We start from the raw sequence: 13,059 nt of genomic DNA, 5'->3' as shown, positions 1-13,059 counted from the left end.
AATTAAAAATTTTGCTGAATTATCTAAGGCATTTGTAGCCCAATATGCCCATCTTGTTGAAACAGAGCTATAAGTAGTTGATCCTGTCCACACTAAGCAAAAAGGTGGAGAAAGCCTCCCTGAATATCTGCAAAGATGGCAATCCCTTACCACCCACATATCTTGTACCTTGCCAGAGCGCCATTTGGTGAAAATGTTTATTGATAATGCCCATCCCAGCTTGGCTCACCACATGACCATGAACTGTTTGCACACCTACAAAGACATCAAAGAGAAAGGAATGATCCTTGAGCAAGGACTCATTAAATATGGTGTGGTCAAGATTTACAAGGAAGCCAACCAAAATCAATCACATTCCAATGACAAGTCTAGGTATTGGAACAAAAACAAGCACGTTGCAATAGATGGCGTCACTGACACCAGACATGTGAATATTGTTGGTCCTTCTCAAAACTAGTCCAACCCACCATATCAACCAAACAATTAGCAAGCTATCAACTACCAACAACAAAATAACCAAAGCTATCAAAACCACAATCCAAGACCCAACTTCCAAGGGTCTAGCAATCAAGCTAATGCCATCAATGTAGCTGCAGGGCAAAAGCCCAGATTCCAACCTGCACCTAGAAACTATACCCCCCTTGGTGAACCTTTGGATGTCATTTTTGAAAAATTAGTCAAGGAAAACCTCATCAAATTTCCTCCTACCCAGCAAATCGACCCAAGCCAATCCAAAGCTGTATGGTACAAAGATAATGAGTATTGCAAATTTTATAGGGTAAAAGGTCACACCACCCTTAGATGCATGAAACTAAAAGATTATGTGCAGGACCTCATTGATCGGAAGGAAATACTGTTGGTGCCCAAACCTCTCCCAATGCAGGCCTACAAATCTATCAAAATGCTTTTCCTCCTCACAACAATCAAAATCTTGAAAAAGCACCTATCCAAACCAACAACAACAACACCAACAACCGCCAGCCAAACCAATAGCATGGGAAGAACAATGACCACACTTCATCCTATATAGACTATGGTAGCCTTATAGATTGTACATCTGAGAAAGAGCCTTCTGTCAATGTTATCAATATCCAAGGACCAAACAATGAGTGTTCAGTCACCACTCGAAGAGCATGATTTAACATCGCAGGCCCACCCATTCCGCCAGCACCATCAGCTCCATCAAAAAGCTAGTACAATATCTTGGAACACCTTGGGAACATGCCAACACAAATCTCCATTTTAGACCTTCTCCGCACTAGTCATGTGTACAAAAACATCCTTGATAGTTCTCTCATAGAATCCCATGTCCCTTCAGATATCAATGCTATTGATTTTTGTAATCTCGTTGGACACTTATCCTCCTCATGCGCCCTATCATTCAAACCCTGGTACATACCCGTGGTCGAGCCAAATCACACCCTTCTGCTTCGCATAGCCATCATGGTATCCAATTTTGCCGTGAAAAGAGTAATGATAGATAATGGATCAACCTTGAATATTTGCATGCTAAAATTCATAAAACAAGCTGGGTATACTGAAGCAGATATCATCAGTGAGGTTATCACCATCAAAGCTTATGACAACTTGGAAAGAACCACAGAAGGAACTATTTTTCTCCCAATCAAGGTTGGGCCAGTCATCCAAGAGACACTCTGCCATGTTATTGATCTAAACCTACCATTCAACATCCTCCTCGGTCGCCCATGGATTCATGCCATGAAATTCCTTCCATCCACTTACCATCAGTGCATCAAATTTTTGCATCAGGGCACTGAGGTAACCATCCATGTCGATCCAGAACCCTTTGCTTACTGCAATGCATTTAAAGCCTCATATACAAACCATTTCCCTCGAATTGATATCGACACATCTATCGCCAGCTCATCCCACACTTGTAATGACCCAAAAACCATCCTCGCCTCCACCCTATCTACCGTAAAGATCAATAGCAAAGGTTGTGGAGAGTATAGTCTATCGGATGCATTTGCTGTCAGGGCACTCCCACTTGATCCACATGCCCATGGATGACTGACATATCACAAAGCTAAGGAGATTCCACCTCCTCGATACAAATAGTTTGGCCCAACAACCTTTGTATCCTCGAAAATCCCTCTTTATGAGGAGCTCACTCTAGATATCAACAATTGGTTACATAAGGATGCATCTCAAATAAATCAAGCACGCCTTGATCACTTTAGCTAGAAGTATCTCCAAGAACATAAGCTCATCACTGATAAATGGAACTATCAAGGTGGTGGTCTAAGACCAGAAGAAAGAGGTATGCAGTGCCCCATCAACTCACACAAGTGGGAATCGAAGTCAGGTCTTGGCTTTGGCATACCACAACTGAGGGCACCAATATGGACGGTCACGCTTTTTCGAACATTCACTGTGACCTTTTTGAAATCAAAGACATTCCTGAGAAAGTTGAAAAGAGAGCCTACAATGATATCCTAGACCGAATCTCCCTCGGAGACTCTGTTCTCCAAGAACTATCCATCCACCTCATTGACCTACCACTCGCCCATCCACAACTCATAGATTGGGACCAACCAAGCGTCATACACATTGATGAGTTCACATTAGAGGAAGCACTTCTGAGATTCATGGGAGCTGAAATTCCTCACAAGAAAACAAAACCAGATTTTGCCTATATCTATAAGCTAGATCCCAAGGGGTATTTTGGAGAAAATCCCCAACCTAGTTTCGATACACCCAAAATTGGAACTAAGGTGAATCTAGGACTAGCTAAGGCAATGAAGAGAATCCCTCAATAAGGAAATTCAGAGCCACAAGCAGAACATGACGATTTAGCATTGCCTCCTCAAGATAATCAACCAGAGGTGTCTTCTATTCTAATTGAGGATACTAGAGAAGTCAACATCGGTTCTTCAGAGATCCCCAAACTTGTTCACATTGCTGCATCCATATCACAAGACCAAGCTAACCTCCTCTTTGAGGTCTTAAGAGAGAACATTGGTCGATTTGCATGGTCATATCAGGACATGCCAGGGCTTGATCCAAAGCTTGTAGTTCATCATCTTGCAGTCGATCCAAAGATCAAGCCCGTCAGACAAAAGCTTAGAAAAATGCACCCCAAGGTGGCATTATTGGTCAAAGTTGAATTAGAAAGAATGTTAGCTGCTAAGGTTATACGACCTATCGACTACTCAGAGTGGATCTCCAACATGGTCCCCGTCACTAAACCTTTCGGTGACATCAGAATCTGCACTAATTTTAGAGATCTTAACAAAGCTTGTCCAAAAGATGATTTTCCCTTGCCCAACATAGATATGATTGTGGATCTTACAACTGGATATGAAATTTTGTCCCTCATGGATGGATTTTTTGGGTATAATCAAATCAAGATTGCAGAAGAGGATCATCATAAGACAGCATTCACTACCCCTTAGGGAACCTTTTGTTACAACATGATGCCTTTTGGCCTAAAGAATACTGGGGCTACCTATCAAAGAGCTATGACAGCCATTTTTCATGATCTCATCCATAGCATTTTGGAGGATTATGTGGATGATATCTTGGTCAAGTCTCATACCTTCATGGATCATCTTGCTGACCTGGAGAAAGTCTTTGATAGGTTAGCCAAATATCATCTCATGTTGAATCCCAAGAAATGTGTCTTTGGGGTCACATCTGGCAAGCTTCTAGGCTTTATAGTTTCTAAACGAGGTATAGAGATCGACCCCAAGAAGTTCAAAGCTATCTTAGACATGTCTCCTCCCTAGACACTGCGATAGCTTCGTTCTCTTTAGGAAAAGCTTCAATCTGTTCGGCACTTCATCTCTCAGCTTGCAGATAAGTGTACACCATTTTCACATTTACTGAAGAAGGATGAGAACTTCAAGTGGGATCCTTTATGTTAGCACAGCTTCGACCATCTCAAGCAATATCTCATCAATCCCCCTATCTTGGTTCCACCAATTCTCGGTCATCCCTTGATTTTGTACATATCAGCAACGCCTACTGCTCTAGGGGCACTTCTAGCACAGCTTGATGACTACAGCAAAGAAAGAGCCATCTACTACATCAATAGAACCCTAGTTGGTTATGAACTCAATTATACTCCTATGGAAAAATCTTATTTGGTAGTTGTTTTCTCAACTCAAAAGCTTCGCCAGTACATGCTAAGTCATACCATCCAACTAGTCTCCAAGATTGACCCTCTCAAGTATATGCTCTCCAGAACAGCACTTACAAGCCGTTTGGCCAAATGGGTTATGCTCCTTAGCGAATTTGACATCCAGTATGTGGATAGAAAGGCAATCAAAGGGCAAGCTATAGCAAATCACCTAGCTGATGCACCTCTAATTGATGCTTATTCTTTGATCACAGAATTTTCAGATGAGCATATCTATCTAATTGAAGAACAGCCCCCATGGAAACTTTATTTTGATGGTTCATACACATCTCATGGATTAGGGGCAAGAATATTGTTGGTCACACCTCAAGGGGATTACATTCCAAAAGCCTTCAAGCTACAATTCCCTAGCATCAACAATATAGCTAAGTATGAAGCTCTTGTAGTGGGATTAAAGATAGTTGTAGAATGGAATATCACTGAGTTACAAATCTTTGGTGATTCTCAGCTCATCATCAAGCAAGCCCTAAATGAATATCAAACTAAAGACGAAAAGCTATTACCCTACAAAGAGCTAGTTCATTAGCTAACCCAGCATTTTACAAAGCTTTAGTTTACACAAGTGCCTTGAATACATAACAAAGTTGTAGATGCTATGGCTACTATAGGCTTGCTCTTGGAAATTCCCCAAGCAGCTACATAGTATGAGTTTTTAGTCGAGCAGCTCCTCACACCTGCCTATGCAAATGATGACTCAAATCGTGTTTGTATCTTGGTTGGTCCCCAATCCCCTTGGTACCATGAGATTCATGCTTACCTTAACGATGGTATCATATCCCCTCACCTCACATGTACCCAATGCCAGAACCTCATCCGAAAATCATCCTGCTATGTTATCATAGCCAATACCCTATATCGTCGGGGTTATCACGATACTCTCTCTCAATGTTTAGACCAAAATGAGGTCGTGATGGTGTTAAAAGAAGTACACTCCAAACTTTGCGGTGCCCACATGAGTGGTATTGTCCTAGTGCGACAAATCCTTAGAGCAGGCTACTATTGGCCTACCATTGAAGAAGACTCATGTGACTTTGTCAGAAAGTGTCTCCCATGTCAACAGCATGCAAATCTCGTGCACGCTCCAACACAGGATCTACAGCCTATTGCACCACCTTGGCCTTTCGCTTGTTGGGGCCTTGATCTAGTTGGAACTATCACACCTCTCTCATCTGATGGCATAAATGGATAATAACCACTACAGACTATTTCACTATGTGGGTGGAAGCAGTCCCCCTAGTCTCAGCTACAGGAGTTCAGGTCTCCAAATTTATCTTGTACCATATTGTTTTCCACTTCGGCATCCCGTCCATCATCTTCACCGACCACGGAGGCAACTTTGAAAATCTCAACATGGAAGAATTATGCACTTCCCTCCACATCCATCACCGCTTTTCTAGGCCATATTTCCCACAAGGTAACGGCTAGGTAGAGGCAACTAACAAAACCCTCCTCAAAATCCTAAAGAAAGTTGTCAATGATTCTGGCCGCAATTGGCACCTACAAATAAATCCATCCCTATGGGCCTATCGAACTTCCTTTCGTACATCCACAGGCACAACTCCATACTCCCTCATCTATGGTGCTGAAGTGGTACTACCTATAGAGGTTGAACTTCCCTCTTTGCGCATATCTTTGCAAGGGCAAATATCAGATGAAGAATACAAAGTAGCTCAGCTCACCTAGCTAGATCTCTTAGACGTGAAGCAACAACAAGCCTATGATCATCTCACAGTCTATCAAACTCATCTCAAAAGGAATTTCAAGAAGAAGGTGCTCCCACGACATTTTCAACCAGGTGACATGGTCCTCAAAGAAAATATGAAAGTCCAAGCAGATCGAGAAAAGAAAGGCAAGTTTGAACCTACATGGCTTGGTCCTTATGTTGTCACTGCATCCTTTGGCTCTGGAGCCTATCAGTTATCTACACCGGAAGGAGAACTCTTGAATGATCCTACTAACATCATTCATCTCAAGAATTTCTATGCTTGAAAATCCTTGGTATACCCAGCTTTTGAAAAAAATAAAAAAATAAAATAGTAAAGAGAAATAAGCGTCCAATGGTGAAAACTTGGCAATTCAAGCACCTTGGATAGGTACCTTGGTGAAAACCTGGTAATTCAGGCGCCTTGTATACTAAGACTAATCCATTAACTATCACTATCCTATCCCTCATCCATTCACCCACCATCCCATAAGACACACCTGCTTGTTCCCTTGGTGTTCCAACCAAATATCCAAAATCTGATGAAGCTTGTAAAACACCTCTTGTACAACTTGTAAATCTTGTACCTCAGCTTGTAAATCTTGCACCCCAGCTTGTAAATCTTGTATCATCCCTTGTATCATACTTTGTATATCTGAATCTTGTCCAAAGCTTGTACCATATTCCAGCTTGTAAATAATCTTGTATCCTAGCTTGTATCCTATCACATGCACACAAAGAATCCCATTCTCCTTAAGCTTTTCACAACCATCTACCTATCTGCCTATCAACTATTGTAGACATCCCACCCTTCACAAACATTTCCATCTCATAAAATCCAAACATAAACAACCTTGTACATTTGTAACATATCTTGGTCCGTCAGCTTGTACATCCTCTTTAGCTTAGTACCATTGTATCTATCCAGCTTTCATGTCAGTTCCTCCCTGATCAACATCTTGCACACATCGCACAACCCTTGGTTAGCTATCCCAATGCATCCTTTAGCTAGATCTCCTGTCACCAAAGTGTTATCCTTCTTAGTTCAACTTGCCAGACGCATCACTCATCCAGATCCATCAGCTTAGGTGCTCTCTGATAGATCCTTGTAGGATATAGCTTTCCTCATGTATGATCTTGGTCCGTTAGTACCTCGTCCCACCCATCTTGTTGGCAAATGGTTCTCTTTTGGATTTTCACTTTCTTTTGATTTGGAATCTTTTGTTTTGGGTCTTGAAGTATCTTTTCCAAGCAATCTCCTTGTTCCCTCCTTAAGGTTGCCACAATCTTCCATATCATGGTATACTGCGAATGGGGCAATCAGAGCGTAAGGTCTTGATCATGTCTTTTGCTTGTTTTCTTTTCTGCTTGTGAGTTACACAGTGTCGTTTCCACACTGCTTCCTCTGGGATTCATGTGTGATGCTGGGGAAATCCTTGCATGTTTGTTTTGAGTCAGTCCATCAGTCTTCTGGACGGTTGGTGAAAAGGCCTTGATGTTCTTGGTAACCTTGGCAATTAACCAACAGTCCTATAGCAAATCTAGTGCTCAACTACATAGTGGTACTTCTCTTTGAAGTATCCCCCTTGCTCAAAAAGCTTCAATGGATTCCCTTCATCTCCATTATCCCCCATCCATATCCAGCATCCATCTCTCCTACCCCAGCTTGTGCAACCGTATCTCTCAGAATCAACCATCACTTTTAGCTTTAGGGATCCACAATCCTAGTCTTAGGGATCCACCAATCCAATCAATCCACCAAGCCTCATCTTTCGAGATCCACAATCCTAGTCCTAGGGATCTTCAAAACCCATCTTCCACCAATCTGACTCTTTGAAATCCTACTACATCAGCTTTTTCCATCCCATCATCCATCTCCCTATCCTAGATTCCCTTTTATAGCACTCTGCTCCTTCATCCTCCCCCCAATCTCGAAAGTCTTAAGCTTGTTTCCTCTTGTGCATCTGATAGCCCTTTATCATTCTCCCATAGTGAGAGTTTGAGCTAATTCAGCCCCTTCTCTTAGCCAATCTGAGTCTCCTTGCTCATCTCAGATTCTTGTACTTTCCAAGAAGTCGTCGAGCCTCACTTTCTCTTCCCATCGCCTTCTTGAGGGGGCATCATCTAAGTCTAGTCTCTCCTCTTCTTATCCGAGCCTGGGGAAACCTTGTTGTTAAAATATCTTCCTCGTGTCATCTTCGTTCGAACTTCTTTGAAATAATGTTGTCTCAACACTATGTCAAAGAGGGGCAAAATGTAGACACCTAAATTTGATTACACCGATTTGGTAATCCTATTTAGTTATCTCTAAAGGCATCATTAATTAAATTTCTATTTAATTAATCCTTGGCCATCCCCTAGCTGATTAAATTAATCATCTATAGTCCTAATTGATAAATCAAATAACCTATTATTTATCAATTAAAATCCTATTCTTCTATCTAATTCCAAAATCCCCATTTATTAAATAAATCTATTTGATAAATAAAGCCCTCAAATCTAATAAGCCCCTAACTTATTCCTAAACCCTCTTTTTAGCCTAATCCACCCCATCCACCCATACTAACCAAGCTTAGCCACTAACTCACCCACCCTCATGAATGCCATCCACTTGCAAATCTCTAACATCCCTAATCTAATCCTAAATCCAAGCCTAATCCACCCCCTAATGTTGTCACATTCCCTAAACAAGCTTAAGACTTTCCTAAGCCAAGGAAAGTCAACAATCTCAACTCCCTCCAAAATATCCCAACCACCCAACAATGAATGTTCTTACAAAAGTCATAAAGACTCTTACAAGCTCTTACAAGCCATAATGAAGGGTCTTTCTGAAGATATTATCCCTTGAGCCTCCTTTGTTAACTCATCATTCCCCTTTCCTCCATCCACTCACCCTGTGACATGTGTCACTCCCTGATTGGTGTTAAACAAGCACAATCCATGTGCTCCCCTTTGAGTGCATCCTAGCCCTCCTTAAGCTTTCATCTCTCCTTGCATCTTAACCCTCCATCCCTCAAGCCCTTAGCCTATAAATTGAATCCCCTTCCAAGCCATTTCATCACAACCTTTTGAGCTAAAGTTATAATGCTAGTTTTGAGAAGCAAAAGCCTTAACCATACCCTTATAATGTCAAATTGAGAGCTCACAAAGCTACTAATTTGTCATTTTCCATCTCCATTGAAGCTAGTTTTTGAGAACCTTGAGCATACATCCCAATTCTTAGACTCATCTACCAAGCAAGGAGCTAAATCCTATTGGGAGAGTCCATTCATTTGGCTCACGTTTCCAATTGGGGTTTCCTCTTTTGTCTCTCATATATGTTATGGTTTTTATGCTAGTTAATGCTTTGTTCTCTTGATAGATTAGTATTACTTGCTAACATATTTCTCATATACAGCACGGTCTAAACTTCTTCATCTTCAGCTTATTATATGTACCCACTAGAAAATGCTCCTATCTCAATTGAACCATGACTTCATCTCCAATCTAAAATTCCTTATACCTCCTTTTTACATCCACCTTAGCCTCATACTATGTATTCATCTTTATAATGTGCTTCCTCACCTCCCCATGGATGTTCTTCAAATGTTTAGCAAATTCTTCTGCTTCAGCACTACTTATCTCTCATTTTTCCAGCTAGCTCATTTCAAAAGCATTTCTGGGACTAATCCTATATACGATTTGGAATGGTGATTTACCAGTACTCCTATTGACAGAATTATTATATGAAAATTCTTCCTATGGTAAAATCATATCCCATCCTTTTGGTTTGTCTCCAACCAAACATCTTAGTAAATTTCTCAAACTTTGATTCAGAACTTTTGTTTGTCCATCAGTCTATGGATGATGTGATGAACTAAACTTCAAATCTATCTTCAACTTCTTCCACAATGTATGCCAGAAATACCCAACAAATTTGGTATCTCAATCTGAAACTATACTCTTTGGTAGACCATGTAGCCTCACCACTTCTCTAAAAAACAACTCTGTTACATGAACAACATCACTAGTCTTCTTGCAAAGAATAAAATGTGCCATCTTTGAAAACTTGTCACCAACCACAAAAGTAGAATCATACCCTCACTGTGTCCTTGGTAATCCAAGAACAAAATCCATGCTGACATCCTCCCATGACTTCTCTGGTACAGATAATGGCTGATACAACCCTGTATTTTGCTTCACTCCTTTTTCCATCTAGCATACTCTGCAACTTTGTACAAACTTCTTCACATCTTGCTACAACTATGGCCAATAATAATTCTCAACAACCAAAGCTATGGTTTTATCTCTACCAAAATGTCCAGCCAATCCTCCACTATGCTTCTCCTTGATGAGATTCCCTCTCATTGAACTTCTGGGAATGCACAACTGGCTTCTTTTGAACAACAACTATCCTGGATAATGAAATCCAACCACTTCATCTTGCCAATTATAACAGGTTTCGTACAAGCTTTCCACACTTCACCAAAATTAGGATCATCTGGATAAAAATTACTGACCTCCTTGAATCCAACCAACTCTATCTGCATTTTTATCAGCAAAAGTTTTCTTCTACTAAGAACATCTGCAACTTTGTTAGACTTCCCACTCTTGTGTTTCAAAACAAATGTATAACTCTGCATAAACAGAACCCACTTCAAATGCCTTTGGTTTAATTTTCCTTGACTATTCAAATATTGAAAAGCTTGATGATCAATATACTAAACAAACTCCTTACGAAGACGATAGTGTCTCCACTTCTTCAATGCTTGAACTATAGCATAAAATTTTTGATCATAAACAAAATATTTTCTTTTTGCATCATTCAAATTCTCACTAAAATAAGCAACAGGTCTACCTTCTTGGCTCATAATAGCTCCTATTGCAGTACCACTAGCATCATAGTCTACTTGAAACACCTTGTTAAAATTAGGAAGCGCTAAAATAGGTTGCTCAGTAACTTTTTGTTTCAACAGATTAAAACTCTTATCTACTCCTACAATCCACTTAAATTTTTTCCTATTCCCCCTCATTGTTTTAGTCAAAGGTCCACAAATACTGCTCAAACCTCTTATGAAATTTTTGCAAAAACTGTCAGTCCATGAAAAGATCTTACCTCTATCGTACTCCTTGGAGTAGGCCATTCAAGGATAGCCTTCACTTTCTCTAGTTCAATTTTCAAACCTTTTGCTAAGACTACAAATCTCAGGTACACCAACTCTTTTAAAAAATTGCACTTCTTCAAGTTTATCAACAATTTTTCTTCCCTCAACTTATCAAACACCTTGCAAATATGAATCAAATGCTCCTCCAATGTCTTACTAAAAATCAAAATATCATCTAGGTGAACAATGACAAACTTACCTTAAAAACTCCTTCATTACCTCATTCATGAACCTTATGAAAGTTCTCGGTGCATTGGTTAGCTCAAAAGGCATGACTAACCACTTCTATAGTCCTTCCCTTGTCTTGAAAGAAGTCTTCCATTCATCTCCTTCTCTGATATAAATCTACTGGTACCCACTCTTCATATCTATCTTTGTGAAATATTTAGCCTCACTCAAACAATCCATAATATCATCCATCCTTGGCAATGGAAATTTGTACTTCATTGTGATCTTGTTGATAGCGTGAGAATTTGTGCACATCCTCCATCCTCCATTCTTATTTGGTGCTAATATTGTTGGTACAACACATGGACTCAGACTCTCTTGAATCAACCCCTTCTGCAACAACTCATGAACTTGTCTATTCAACTCTTCACTTTTTGCTAGTGTCATTCTGTACACTACCTTGTTTAGAAAACTAGCTCCTAGAAACAAATCCATCTGGTGACTGATCTTCCTCATTGGAGCAATCCATCAAGTACATTATCTAATACAATATTAGAAAACTCTCCCAACGTATCTGCAACTTTTGCCGATACCTCCTCTACTTCTTTACTATCTTTTGAAATTATAGAAAAACACATATGCTCACGCTTCATACTTTGAGAAACACTTTTCCATCAACAAAACATATTTTGGTAGCACTACATACCTTTTCTTCTTTATCCTTCAACGACTTCAACTTATGCTTCACTCTATCCTTGGTCAGAGTATAGGTATTTTCTCACCCATCATGTACAACATGCCTATCAAACTACCACAGCCTACCCAACAACATATGACATGTGTCTATAGGTATGATATCACATAGTACCTGATCCTGGTATCTTCCAATTATGAACTTCACTAAGCACTGCTCATTGACCATGACCTTATGGTCATCTTGCACCCAGGCAATATGGTATGGACGTGGGTTTTTCTACCTTTTCAACTTCAACTTTGTGACCATCATTTTGGACACTAGATTGTCAATACTTTCACCATCAATGATCACATCACAACACTTATCTTTACATTTGCACCTGGTGCGAAACAAATTCCTTCTTTGATCAGGTTCATTCTTACTACTCAACAGGACTCTTCTGTTAATTAGGATTTCTACTCTTTCAGAATCCTTAGAATGTGATGATCTAGCATCTTCGTCAACATGTGCAACTCTGGCCTAGCCTTTTGTTCTTTGATCTGTCCTTCCTTGGTGTCGGGAACATTCAAATGCTCTATGCCCTTCTTCTCCCCAATGAAAACATTTCCACAAAAGCCTCGTCTTCCAGATCCTTGTCCTATGCCTCTTCTTCTTTGACCTCTATTGTTCATATCATGGAAACAATTGGAATTGGTTCCCCTCTAGTTCTGACTACTACTTCTAGCCTCATCCTTGTTCTTTTGATCATCATTATGATCACCATGAGATCGTCTGCCAGATCTTCCATTGCGACCTCTTTCACTATTCTTGTTGTCAAACTTCTCACTCAGTTTCTGCTCAACTCTTAGGGAAAATTGGTATGCCTCCTCAATATTGTTCATTCGAACCAGACTCAACTCATCCTGAATACTTGGCCTTAACCCATTAAGGTAACGGGCCACTTTCTCCTTATCAGCTTTTGCATGGTCGATTCTAATGAGAACTTAGAAGAACTTTTCGATATACTCTTGAACAGATTTTGTTGCTTGCTTCAGTCCTTGCATTTTCTTCAATAGATCAAGCTCATAATCTACGGGAATGAATTTTCGTTTTAGTTTAGCTAACATCCGATCTCATATGGTGATTTTGTCATTTCTCTTTCTTTTCCACTCCAACTGAACCTCCTGCCACCAGATCTTTGCATGTG

Source organism: Cupressus sempervirens, chromosome 8, assembly GCF_028749045.1.
Source record: "Cupressus sempervirens isolate cs-2001-9-10 chromosome 8, ASM2874904v1, whole genome shotgun sequence".
NCBI classification, from domain to species: Eukaryota; Viridiplantae; Streptophyta; class Pinopsida; order Cupressales; family Cupressaceae; genus Cupressus; species Cupressus sempervirens.
This window is presented reverse-complemented; position numbering follows the sequence as displayed.